The 13,641-nt window shown below is 42.7% G+C and overlaps 3 non-coding genes across 3 annotated transcripts; all 3 read left to right on the forward strand.

Moving 5' to 3' along the window:
• Nucleotides 1–1,310: 1,310 nt before the first annotated feature.
• trnac-gca (transfer RNA cysteine (anticodon GCA)) lies at nucleotides 1,311–1,382 on the forward strand. The gene has a single exon. It is a non-coding gene; the product is annotated as a tRNA-Cys (tRNA).
• A 4,741-nt stretch (nucleotides 1,383–6,123) lies between these two features.
• trnac-gca (transfer RNA cysteine (anticodon GCA)) lies at nucleotides 6,124–6,195 on the forward strand. Its single transcript has one exon. It is a non-coding gene; the product is annotated as a tRNA-Cys (tRNA).
• Nucleotides 6,196–10,177: 3,982 nt separating this feature from the next.
• trnac-gca (transfer RNA cysteine (anticodon GCA)) lies at nucleotides 10,178–10,249 on the forward strand. The gene has a single exon. It is a non-coding gene; the product is annotated as a tRNA-Cys (tRNA).
• Nucleotides 10,250–13,641: the final 3,392 nt, after the last annotated feature.

A 13,641-nucleotide genomic window follows, 5' to 3' on the forward strand; every position in this document is an offset into this window, starting at 1 on the left:
AAAGCCCACCAACACCTCTACATTCTCAGAAGACTAAGGAAATTTGGCATGTCAGTTACGACTCTCACCGTTTACAGATGCACCACAGAAAGCATTCTTTCTGGTTGTATCACAGCTTGGTATGGCTTGTGCTCTACCCAAGACCGCAATAAACTACAAAAGGTCGTGAATGTAGCCTAATCCGTCAGGCAAACCAGCCTCCCATCCATTGACTCTGTCTACACTTCCCACTGCCTCGGAAAAGCAGCCAGCATAATTAAGGACCCCACGCACCCCAGACGTTCTCTCTTCCATCTTCTTCCATCAGGAAAAAGATACAAAAGTCTGAGGTCACGTACCAACCGACTCAAGAACAGCTTCTTCCCTGCTGCTGTCAGACTTTTGAATGGACTTACCTTGCATTAAGTTGATCTTTCTCTACACCCTAGCTATGACTGTAACACTACCCTCTCCACTCTCTCATTTCTTTCTCAATGAACGGTATGCTTTCTCTGCATAGAGCCCAAGAAACAATACTTTTCACTGTATGTTAATACATGTGACAATAATAAATCAAATCAAAACAAATCAAAAAGAGCCAGTCTTGCAAGATGGGCTGATTGGCAACATTCTGAGTAACATCATTCAAAACTTCCACAAACACTGATTGGTAAACATTATCTGATTTGTCTTTTGGTTCCGATCAGACTACAAGCTGCAGTTATAATCCAAATATCCATTCTGTTTTGATATCATTTCACTGGTAGTTTCAGAAAAGTTATTGGTCAAAGAAAACGCCAACGTATTAACTGCAAGTATTTACAGGCATGGGTGCATCGTGCAGCAACAGAGCATTTGACCTCAGCTGGTTGCATCCCTTCCTGGATTTCAGGTGTCATGAGGGAGATGTTTCTAATTCAGTGTTACTTTAAAAAAAATTTTACTCTATTTCTAAAGTTACAAAGCCAATGCACAAAGCGGACCGGGTGCAGCTGAATCCATCTCCTTGCTTGCTCCAAAATCCAAATTCAAATTGAATCCAATTCATGGTCCCCACAAGAAAGACAAACAAGATCCAAGCTGACAAGATAAGGCTTTACACCCCATCTTGGTCTTGATCTGACGCTTGATCTTAGCCAAAAGGTGAGTGTAATGTGATTGTGATCAGCTTGTGCTGTTGAAGCTTGTTGAGAAGGCTTTCCATGCTGCGCTGTGCATTGCATCTCGACACAACTCTGTCACCACTCATGCAGCTTTTCTGATTACCGATAGTTATTAGACTTCCAATAAAACTGGAGTTGGTTCTCTCAATAGTGCTAGCATAGCAATTTGGGGGTATAGCTCAGTGGTGGAGCATTTGACTGCAGATCAAGAGGTCCCTGGTTCAAATCCAGGTGCCCCCTATTATGTGCTTCACTTTGTGAGTTACCCAATCAAGGCCTCTTTTAATCAGCCACGTGGTGGGACCTGGAATGCACTTTACTGAAAGGATGTGTGGCAGATAGAATAACAACTTGCACAATGGAATGGAATAAATATCCCTGCAAATGCAAAGGGGAATCTCCAGGTAGTTGGACCCAAACACTTTCAAAAAGCCAGCAGAGGATACGTAAGCTGAATGGCCTCCATTGGCGTGATACCATTCATTTTATAATCATTGATAAGTATGTATCACCTAACCAATGTCCTTTAGAATCTGATTGAATTACGCACAGCAGGCTGGGTTTAGCTCAATGGTAGACAAACCTGCCATCCCAGGAGATAATCTGGTGAGCCTCTGTTGCACTCCCTCTATACCAAATGTACCCTATCTTTGATAAGGAGACTTATATTGTGCACAATTCTGCAAATGCAGGCTTGCCAAGGCTCTACGCAATTACAGCAAGACACCTTACTCTTGTTCTCAAATCCCCTTGCGATGAAGGCCAACATACGATTCGCTTTCCTAACTGATTTGAAATGTCACTTCGGCAAAATGGGCATCTAGAGTTGTTGATCTGCTGTCTAATGTTCCACCACATCAGCGCACTACTGTACAGAATTCAAAAGCAAACTGGTCGTCCAATGTGGATTGACCAACATTTGATGGAAGTAGAATGTAATGGCAAGAAGAAAAAGTGGGCCCTTGGATTTGAACCAGGGACCTCTTAAACAACAGTCAAAAACTCTGCAACTGAGCTAAACCACCAAACACCAAGAATGCAAATGTACCATTCCACATTTCTAGATAGATTAATTTGTTTTTAGCCACCAGGGACACAATGGTCCAAATGATTTAAATTCTGTCTGGAGTTCAAGTTCACGTTTCCACAGGACTTGGGAGTCATTCTTCAAGATTCTCTTAAGGTTAACGTGCAGGTTCAGTCGGCAGTTAGGAAGGCAAATGCAATGTTAGCACTCATGTCGAGAGGGCTAGAATACAAGAGCAGGGATGTACTTCTGACGCTGTATAAGGCTCTGGTCAGTCCCCATTTGGAGTATTGTGAGCAGTTTTGGGCCCCATATCTAAGGAAGGATGTGCTGGCCTTGGAAAGGGTCCAGAGGAGGTTCAAAAGAATGATCCCTGGAATGAAGAGCTTGTCGTATGAGGAACAGTTGAGGACTCTGGGTCTGTACTCATTGGAGTTTAGAAGGATGATGGGGGGGCGGTCTTATTGAAACTTGCAGGTTAGTGCGAGGCCTGGATAGAGTGGATGTGGAGAGGATGTTTCCACCAGTAGGAAAAAGTAGAACCAGAGGGCACAAACCTCAGGCTAAAGGGACGATCCTTTAAAACAGAGATGAGGAGGAATTTCTTCAGCCAGACAGTGGTGAATCTGTGGAACTCTGCCATAGAAGGCTAGGTCATTTTGAGTGTCTTTAAGACAGAGATAGATAGGTTTTTGATTAATAAGGGGATCGGGGTTATGAGGAAAAGGCAGGAGAATGGGGATGAGAAAAATATCAGCCATGATTGAATGGCGAAGCAGACTCGATGGGCCGAGTGGCCTAATTCTGCTCCTATGTCTAATGGTCACATGGTCTAATCTCTACCTTTTACAATCTCTTCCTTTTTCTGGTCTTTTTTTCACGCAAAAGCTTTTTTAAAAATTTACTTTAATCTGCCCTTTGACCCAATGTGGAGATGACCACGACCAAAATTTTCCTCTGAGAAATCTAACAATTCAAATCATGTTGAGATATTTATAATGAATTTTTGGTGTTGTATAATGAATAAGAGGCATGGAAGATGGCCATTTGTTATATGATAGATCACACCTAATTATTTTCTCACATTAGATGATAAGACCTAATTGCAATTAGGTTGCCCATTCAATTTCTAAGAAATTCTTTTTGAATTTATTCTTGAAAAATTCGGATTGGGTAGCAGTCGTGTTGATCGATCTGCTTGGCCAATTTATTAACTGCAAGTATTTACAAGCATGGGTGCATCGTGCAGCAACAGAGCATTTGACCTCTGCTGGTTGCATCCCTTCCTGGATTTCAGGTGTCATTTGGGAGATGTTTCTCATTCATTGTTACTTTTATGTCAAAAAAGTTCTACTCTATTCCTAAAGTTACAAAGCCAGTGCACAAAGTGGACCGGGTGCACCCGAATCCATCTCCTTGCTTTCTCCATGATCCAAATTCAAATTGAATCCAGTTCATTGTCCCCACAAGAGAGACAAACAAGATCCAAGTTGACAAGATAAGGCATTGCACCTCATCTTGGGCTTGATCTGGCACTTGATCTTACCCAAAAGGTCAGGTTTACGTGATTGTGATGAGCATGTGCTGTTGAAGCTTGTTGAGAAGGCTTTCCATGCTGTGCTGCGCATTGCATCTCGACACAACTCTGTCACCACTCATGCAGCACCCTGATTGGCGATAGTTACTAGACTTCCGATAAAACTGATGCTGGTTCAACAGCCAGTAATAGTATAGCAATTGGGGGGTATAGCTCAGTGGCAGAGCATTTGACTGCAGCTCATGTGAACCTAGGTCCTCCCTGTTATTTGCTTCACTTTGGGAGTTACCCAATGAAGGATTTTTCTGTTCTTTTGCTCTTTTAATCAGCCGCGCGGTAGGACCTGGAATGCACTTCACTGAAAGGTTTTGTAGCAGATACAATAACAACTTTCATGATGGAGTGGAATAAATATTGATGAGGTAGCATTTGCAGGAATAAAGGGGAATCTCCAGGCAGTTGGACCCAAGCACTTTCAAAAAGCCAGCAGAGGATAAGTAAGCTGAATGGCCTCCATTGGCGCGATACCATTCATTGATAAGTATGTACCACCTGACCAATGTCTTTTAGATTTTGATTGAATTACGCACAGCAGGCTGGGTTTAGCTCAAGGGTAGACAAACCCGCCATCCCAGGAGATAATCTGGTGAGCCTCTGTTGCACTCCCTCTATAGGAAAAGTATGATCTCTAAGATAAAGAGACTAAAATTGGAGATAACAGTGTAAATGCAGGCCTGACAAGGCTCCATGCAATTGCAGCAAGACACCTTTACTCTTGTTCTCAAATCCCCTTGCGATGAAGGCTGACATGCCATTGGCCTTCCTAACTGATTTGAAATGACACTTCAGCAAAATGGGCACCTGGAGTTGTTGATCTGCTGCCTAATGTTCCACCACATCAGCGCACTAGCATACAGAATTCAATCAGGATCAAAAGCAAACTGGTTGTCCAATGTGGTTTGACCAACATTTGTGGAATCATGGAATGAGGTAGAATGTAATGACAAGAAGAAAAAACGGGTATTTGGATTGAACCAGGGACCTCTTGAACTACAGTCAAGTGCTCTACCACTGGACGATACACCCAAGCTCAGAGTTGTATATTCCACGTTACAAAGTTGATTAATTCATTTTTAGCCACCAGGGACACAATGATCCAAATGATTTAAATTCTATCTGGAGTTCAAGTTCAAACTTACACATTTCTAACTCTTAAAATCTCTTCTTCGTCTTTTCCTGAACTTTCTTTCACACAAAACCTTTTTTTATTTCTATTTGCTTTAATCTATCCTTTGATCTGATGTGGACGTGACCATTACCAAAACTCTCCTGTAACAAATCTAACAATTCAAATCATGCCGAGATATTTAGAATGAATTTTTGGTGTTGTATAATGAAAGGGTGGCATTGAGGATGGCCATTTGCTCTATGATAGACTACACCTCATTATTATCTAATATTAAATGATATTGCAATTAGGTTGCCCATTCAATTTGTAAGAAATTGTTTTTGAAAAAGTAGGGTTGGGTAGCAGTCATGTTGATCGATCTGCTTGGCCAACGTATTAACTATAAGTATTTACAGGCATGGGTGCATCATGCAGCAACAGAGCATTTGACCTCAGCTGCTTGCATCCCTTCCCAGATTTCAGCTGTCACGAGGGAGATGTTTCTAATTCAGTGTTACTTTTATCTAAAACATTTTTTTACTCTATTCCTAAAGTTACAAAGCCAATGCACAAAGTGGACCGGGTGCACCCGAATCCATCTGCTTGCTTGTTCCAAAATCCAAACTCAAACGGAATCCAATTCATGGTCCCCACAAGAGAGACAAACAAGATCCAAGCCGACAAGACAAGGCATGGCACCCTATTTTGGGCTTGGTCTAACACTTGGTCTCAGCCAAAAGTGTGGCTTGCAAAAGGCTTTTAAAAGACATGCAAAATCTCACTAACTGTCCTGGCTGGAGACAATACACACCTCTTTAACATGTGCTTGGCCCTCTCTCCACTCACATTGTCTGTACCTTTAAGACTTGATTACCTGTAAAGACTCGCATTCCAACCATTATCTTGTAAATTGAGTTTGTGTCTGTACATGCCCTGTTTGTGAACACAACTCCTCACTCACCTGAAGAAGGAGCCAGAGACTCCGAAAGCTTGTGCTGCCAAATAAACCTGTTGGACTTTAACCTGGTGTTGTGAGACTTCTTACTGTGCGAAGCCAAAAGGTGAGTGTTATGTGATTGTTATCAGCTTATCCTGTTGAAGCTTGTTGAGAAGGCTTTCCATGCTGCGCTGTGCATTGCATCTCTACACAACTCTGTCGCCACTCATGCAGCTTTTCTGATTAGCGATAGTTATTAGCCTTCCAATAAAACTGAAGTTGGTTCTCTCAACAGTAATAGCATGGTAATTAGGGGGTATAGCTCAGTGGTAGAGCATTTGACTGCAGATCAAGAGGTCCCTGGTTCAAATCTGGGTGCCCTCTGGAAGCCGGACATCATCTTTAAGAGGGAGAAGGACCAGAAGGTTGCCGAAGGTTGCCCCTTTGTTGCATTTATATTTCTCCAAGTCTGTAAGATGCCTGTCAATCATGTGGTTATGAAGGACTTACAATTTTACAAATAGGAGCTGAAAGAGTTGTAAATCATTAAGGAAATACCCCGTGGAAAGAAATAAATACTTGTGCCTCACTTCCTCTTTCTTTCATCAACTTATTTGGACAGTGAGCCATTGTGTTACCACCTGATTTGACGCAAAGGTAACGTAGCCTCACCCAAATCCACTCAGGAATCACACGTCAAAAATCACAGAACGATACAGCAGCAAGGAGTTGGCTGTTTGCAATTGTTGTCCCTTTAGTCCCACTCCTCTGCTCTTTTTCCACAATGCTGTGAATTTTAACCCCTTCAGCTACTTATCCAAGCCCCTTTTGAAATGTATTATCAGTGTACAAAATTACGAGGGACATAGATGGGATAGATAGGAAGGAACATTTTCCCTTAGTAGAGGGGTCAATAACCAGGGGGCATAGATTTCAGGTCAGGGGCAGGAAATCTACAGGGGATTTGAGGATAAACCTTTTCACCCAGAGGGTGGTGGGAATCTGGAACTCGCTGTCTGAAAGGGTGATAGGGACGGGAACCCACACAACACTTAAGAAGCATTTAGATGAGAACTTGGAACGCCATAGCATACAAGGCTACGGACCAAGCGCTGGAAAATGGGATTGGAATTGATAGGTGCTTGATGGCTAGCACAGAGATGATGGGCTGAATGGTTGTGGTGTGGGGGCATAGCCTAGTGGTAGAGCATTTAATCAAGAGATCACTGGTTCCAATCCAGGTGCCTCTTTCCGAATTTCCTGATGCTTTGTTAAGTTCCTCATTTTAGGGGTTCCGAACGCTTTCTGAAGTGCCTCTTTTTAAAAATCAATCAGCAGTCTGTCTTTGCTGCACGGACTGGTATTTAAATCACTGAGGTGTTACTACCACAAACACACTGCCTGAGAGGAGGATGAATGCAGGCTTTATTATGATTTTCAAAAGGGAATATGATAAATCCTCAAAAGGGAAAAGGGGTGCAAGGTTTGGGGAAAAGAGCTGGAAAATGAAAATCATTGGATGGCACTTTCAAAGAGCCAGTCTTGCAAGATGGGATGATTGGCAACCTTCTGAGTGGCATTATTCAAAACTTCAACAAACACTGATTGGTAAACATTATCTGATTTTTCTTTTGGTTCCGATCAAACTACAAGCAGCAGTTATAATCCAAATATCCATATCCAAGAAATTGTTATTTCACTTTATTCTTGGAAAATTAGGGTTGGGTAGCAGTCGTGTTGATCGATCTGCTTGGCCAATGTATTAACTGCAAGTATTTACAGGCATGGGTGCATCGTGCAGCAACTGAGCATTTGACCTCAGCTGGTTGCAGCCCTTCCTGGATTTCAGGTGTCATTTGGGAGATGTTTCTAATTCAGTGCTACTTCAAAAAATAATTTACTCTATTCCTAAAGTTACAAAGCCAATGCAGAAAGTGGACCGGGTGCACCCGAATCCATCTCCTTGCTTGTTCCAAAATCCAAATTCAAAGTGAATCAAAATCATGGCCCCCACAAGAGAGACAAACAAGATCCAAGCTGACAAGATATGGCTTTACACCCCATCTTGGGCTTGATCTGGCGCTTGATCTTACTCAAAAAGTCAGTGTTACGTGATTGTGATCAGTATGTGCTGTTGAAGCTTGTTGAGAAGCTTTCTATGCTGTGCTGTGCATTGCATCCCTACAAAACTCTGTCACCACTCATGCAGTTTTTCTGATTACCGAGTTATTAGATTTCCTCCGATAGCAAATATATCCTCTCCCAGATAAAGAGACTAAAATTGGAGATAACTGTAAATGCAGGCCTGACAAGGCTCCATGCAATTGCAGCAAGACACCTTTACTCTTGCTCTCAAATCTTCTTGCGATGAAGGCTAACATGCCATTGGCTTTCCTAACTGATTTGAAATGACACTTCAGCAAAATGGGCCCCTGGAGTTGTTGATCTGCTGTCTAATGTTCCATCACATCAGCGCACTACTGTACAGAATTCAATCAGGATCAAAAGCAAACTGGTTGTCCAATGTGGATTGACCAACATTTGTGGAATCATGGAATGAGGTAGAATGTAATGACAAGAAGAAAAAACGGGTATTGGGATTTGAACCAGGGACCTCTTGAACTACAGTCAAGTGCTTTACCACTGGACGATACCCCCAAGCTCAGAGTTGTATATTCCACGTTATAAAGTTGATTAATTTGTTTTAAGCCACCAGGGACACAATGATCCAAATGATTTAAATTCTATCTGGAGTTCAAGTTCAAACTTACACATTTCTAACTCTTACAATCTCTTCTTCTTCTTTTCCTGATCTTTCTTTCACACAAAACCTTTTTTTACTTCTATTTACTTTAATCTATCCTTTGATCCGATGTGGAGGTGACCACTACCAAAACTCTCCTGTAACAAATCTAACAATTCAAATCATGTCGAGATATTTATAATGGTTTAAATCATTTGAACCATTGTGTCCCTGGTGGCTAAAAACGAATTGGTGTTGTGTAATGAAAGGGTGGCATTGAAGATGGCCATTTGCTCTATGATAGACCACACCTAATCGTTATCCCACATTAGATGATAAGACCATCATATTGCAATTAGGTTGCCCATCCAATTTATAAGAAGTTTTTATTTGAATTTATTCTTGAAAAACTAGGGTTGGGTAGCAGTCGTGTTGATCGATCTGCTTGGCCAACGTATTAACTATAAGTATTTACAGGCATGGGTGCATCATGCAGCAACAGAGCATTTGACCTCAGCTGCTTGCATCCCTTCCTGGATTTCAGCTGTCATTAGGGAGATGTTTCTAATTCAGTGTTACTTTTATCTAAAACATTTTTTTATTCTATTCCTAAAGTTACAAAGCCAATGCACAAAGTGGATCGGGTGCACCCGAATCCATCTCCTTGCTTGCTCCAAAATTCAAATTCAAACTGAATCCAATTCATGGTCCCCACAAGAGAGACAAACAAGATCCAAGCTGACAAGACAAGGCATGGCACCCTATCTTGGGCTTGATCTAACACTTGGTCTCAGCCAAAAGTGTGGCTTGCAAAAGACTTTTAAAAGGCATGCAAAATCTCACGAACTGTCCTGGCTGGAGACAATACACACCTCTTTAACCTGTGCTTGGCCCTCTCTCCACTCACATTGTCTGTACCTTTAAGACTTGATTACCTGTAAAGACTCGCATTCCACCCATTATCTTGTAAATTGAGTTTGTGTCTGTAGATGCCCTGTTTGTGAACACAACTCTTCACTCACCTGAAGAAGGAGCCTGAGACTCTGAAAGCTTGTGCTGCCAAATAAACCTGTTGGACTTTAACCTGGTGTTGTGAGACTTCTTACTGTGCTAAGCCAAAAGGTCAGTGTTATGTGATTGTGATCAGCTTATCCTGTTGAAGCTTGTTGAGAAGGCTTTCCATGCTGCGCTGTGCATTGCATCTCTGATGCGCGATTAAATCACTCGGGAGGCTGGATCGTACCCGGGAAATAAAGGCTTTTATTAGTAACAAGAATGGAGCATACTGCTTAACAATACAATCCCAGACTAAAGGGTCACCCGGCAGTGCAGTGACCTTTATACTCCTACAGGTAGGTGGAGCCAACCGGAGTGTACCACAGAACAATACCAACAGGTAGAACACCCCAACCCTAACCCCAACAGTGACAACAGTAACATATGTACAAGTACCCATAGTGCTAACCATCTATGGTTCAGTACCCATAGTGGTAACCATCTATGGTTCACCACAATCTCTACCCAACTCTGTCACCACTCATGCAGCTTTTCTGATTAGCAATAGTTATTAGCCTTCCAATAAAACTGAAGTTGGTTACCTCAACAGCATTAGCATGGCAATTAGGGGGTATAGCTCAGTGGTAGAGCATTTGACTGCAGATCAAGAGGTCCCTGGTTCAAATCCGGGTGCCCCCTTTGTTGCATTTATATTTCTCCAAGTCTGTAATATGCCTGTCAATTATGTGGTTGTGAAGGACTTACAATTTTACCAAAAGGAGCTGAAAGAGTTGTAAATCATTAAGGAAATACCCCGTGGAAAGAAATAAATACTTGTGCCTCACTTCCTCTTTCTTTCATCAACTTATTTGGACAGTGAGCCATTGTGTTACCACCTGATTTGACGCAAAAGTAACGTAGCCTCACCCAAATCCATTCAGGAATCAGGCGTCAAAAATCACAGAAAGATACAGCAGCAAGAAGTTGGCTGTTTGCAATTGTTGTCCCTTTAGTCCCACTCCTCTGCTCTTTTTCCACAATGCTGTGAATTTTAACCCCTTCAGCAACTTATCCAAGCCCCTTTTGAAATGTATTATCAGTGTACAAAATTATGAAGGACATAGATGGGATAGATAGGAAGGAACATTTTCCCTTAGTAGAGGGGTCAATAACCAGGGGGCATAGATTTCAGGTCAGGGGCAGGAAATCTACAGGGGATTTGAGGATAAACCTTTTCACCCAGAGGGTGGTGGGAATCTGGCTCGCTGCCTGAAAGGGTGATAGGGACGGGAACCCACACAACATTTAAGAAGCATTTAGATGAGTACTTGAAACGCCATAGCATACAAGGCTACGGACCAAGCGCTGGAAAATGGGATTGGAATTGATAGGTGCTTGGTGGCTAGCACAGAGATGATGGGCTGAATGGTTGTGGTGTGGGGGCATAGCCCAGTAGTAGAACATTTGATCAAGAGATCACTGGTTCCAATCCAGGTACCTCCTTCCTCATTTCCTGATGCTTTGTTAAGGCCCTCTTTTTTAGGGGTTCCGAACACTCCTTTTAGAAATCAATCATCAGTCTGTCTTTACTGGGGGGACTGGTATTTAAATCACTGAGGTGTTACTACCACAAACACACTGCCTGAGAGGAGGGTGAATGCAGGCTTTATTATGATTTTCAAAAGGGAATATGATAAATCCTCAAAAGGGAAAAGGGGCGCAGGGTTTGGGGAAAAGAGCTGGAAAATGAAAATCATTGGATGGCACTTTCAAAGAGCCAGTCTTGCAAGATGGGATGATTGGCAACCTTCTGAGTGGCATCATTCAAAACTTCAACAAACACTGATTGGTAAACATTATCTGATTTTTCTTTTGGTTCCGATCAAACTCCAAGCTGCAGTTATAATCCAAATATCCATATCCAAGAAATTGTTATTTGACTTTATTCTTGGTAAATTAGGGTTGGGTAGCAGTCGTGTTGATCGATCTGCTTGGCCAACGTATTAACTGCAAGTATTTACAGGCATGGGTGTATCATGCGGCAACAGAGCATTTGACCTCAGCTGGTTGCATCCCTTCCTGGATTTCAGGTGTCATGAGGGAGATGTTTCTAATTCAGTGTTACTTTAAAAATAAATTTTACTCTATTCCTAAAGTTACAAAGCCAATGCACAAAGTGGATCGGGTGCAGCTGAATCCATCTCCTTGCTTGTTCCAAAATCCAAATTCAAATTGAATCCAATTCATGGTCCCCCACAAGAGAGACAAACAAGATCCAAGCTGACAAGATAAGGCATTGCACCCCATCTTGGGCTTGATCTGGTGCTTGATCTTAGCCAAAAGGTCAGTGTAATGTGATTGTGATCAGCTTGTGCTGTTGAAGCTTGTTGAGAAGACTTTCCATGCTGTGCTGTGCATTGCATCTCGACACAACTCTGTCACCACTCATGCAGCATTCTGATTACCGATAGTTATTAGACTTCCAATGTAACTGAAATGGAATCCTGGAATGTTTAGCTGCCAACCCTGTCCCTCTTTCAACTAAGTGTCTGTAATAGCAACAGCATCATAGTTCCAATGATCCAAGCTCTAAGTTCGTCTGTCTTACCTGTTATACTCCTCGCGTTGAAACAAATGCACTTCAGACCACCAGTCCCGCTGTGTTCAGCAACTATTCCCTGCCTGCTCTTCCTCTTAATCTTACTGGCCTTAGTCTGTCACTCTCCCTCAGATATTTCTCCTTCCGACCTACTGCTGGTTCCCACCCCCATGTCATTCTAGATTAAACTTCCTTAATGACTCTAGCAAATCTATCTGCCAGGATATTGGTGCCCCTCCAGTTTAACTGTACAGATCCCAGCTGGCACAGATCCCATCACAGCATGGTGGCACAGTGATTCGCACTGCTACCTCACTGTGCCAGGGACCCGGGTTCGATTGGTAAATTGCCCCTGAGTGTCAGGGAGACTAGCCAGGGCAAATGCATGGGGTAACAGGGATAGGGCCTGGGTAGGATTGTGGTGGGTGCAGACTCGATGGGACGAATGGTCTGCACTGTAAGATTCTATGATCTGTCCCAGAAGAGATCCCAAAGATCAAAATACCTGAACCCCATCTCCTACACCAGCTCTTTAGCCATGTATTCAGCTGCACTATCTTCCTGTTCCTAGCCTCACTGGCACGTGGCACAGGAAGTAATCCTGAGATTACAACCCCAGAGGTCCTCTTTTTTATCTTTTACCTAACTTCCTGAAATCCCCTTGCAGGACCTTATCACTCATCCTGCCTATGTCGTTCGTACCAATGTGAGCCACGACCTCTGCTTGTTCACCCTCCCCTTTCAGAACATCCCATGCCAGTTCAGATACATCCTTGGCCCTAGCACCAGGGAGGCAACATACAATCCTTTGGAGTCTCTTTGCCGGTCACAGACACGCCTGTTCACCCCTAATCATTATCCCATATTAGATGATAAAATCTTCATATTGCAATTAGGTTGCTCATTCAATTTCTAAGATTTTAAAAAAATGAATTCTTGAAAAACTCGGATTGGGTAGCAGCCATGTTGGTCGACCTGCTTGGTCAATGTATTAACTGCAAGTGTTTACAGGCATGGGTGCATCGTGCAGCAACAAAGCATTTGATCTCAGCTGGTTGCATCCCTTTCTGGATTTCAGGTGTCATTCAGGAGATGTTTCTAATTCCGTGTTACTGAGTTAGTTACTGAATTCAGCAACACTGGGGATGGGGGGGTTGCACAGTGGTACAATGGTTAGCACTGCTGCTTTACAGCTCCAGGGACCCTGGGTTCAATTCCTTACCTGTGCAGGGTCTGCACGTTCTTCCTGTGTCTGCGTGGGTTTTCTCTGGGTGCTTCAGTTTCCTCCCACAAGACATGCTGGTTGGGTGAGTTGACCATGCTGAATTTTTTCCCCCCGGGACATGAGCACGTGTCGGAGTATGGCAACGAGGGGACTTTCACAGCAATTTCACTCTGGTGTTAATGTAAGTGTACTTGTGACAAATAAAGGAACTTTACTGATAAAACAAAACATTTTTACTCTATTCATGTTACTAAGTTACAAAGCCAA

This window comes from Mustelus asterias, chromosome 11, assembly GCF_964213995.1.
Source record: "Mustelus asterias chromosome 11, sMusAst1.hap1.1, whole genome shotgun sequence".
In the NCBI taxonomy this organism is placed as follows: domain Eukaryota; kingdom Metazoa; phylum Chordata; class Chondrichthyes; order Carcharhiniformes; family Triakidae; genus Mustelus; species Mustelus asterias.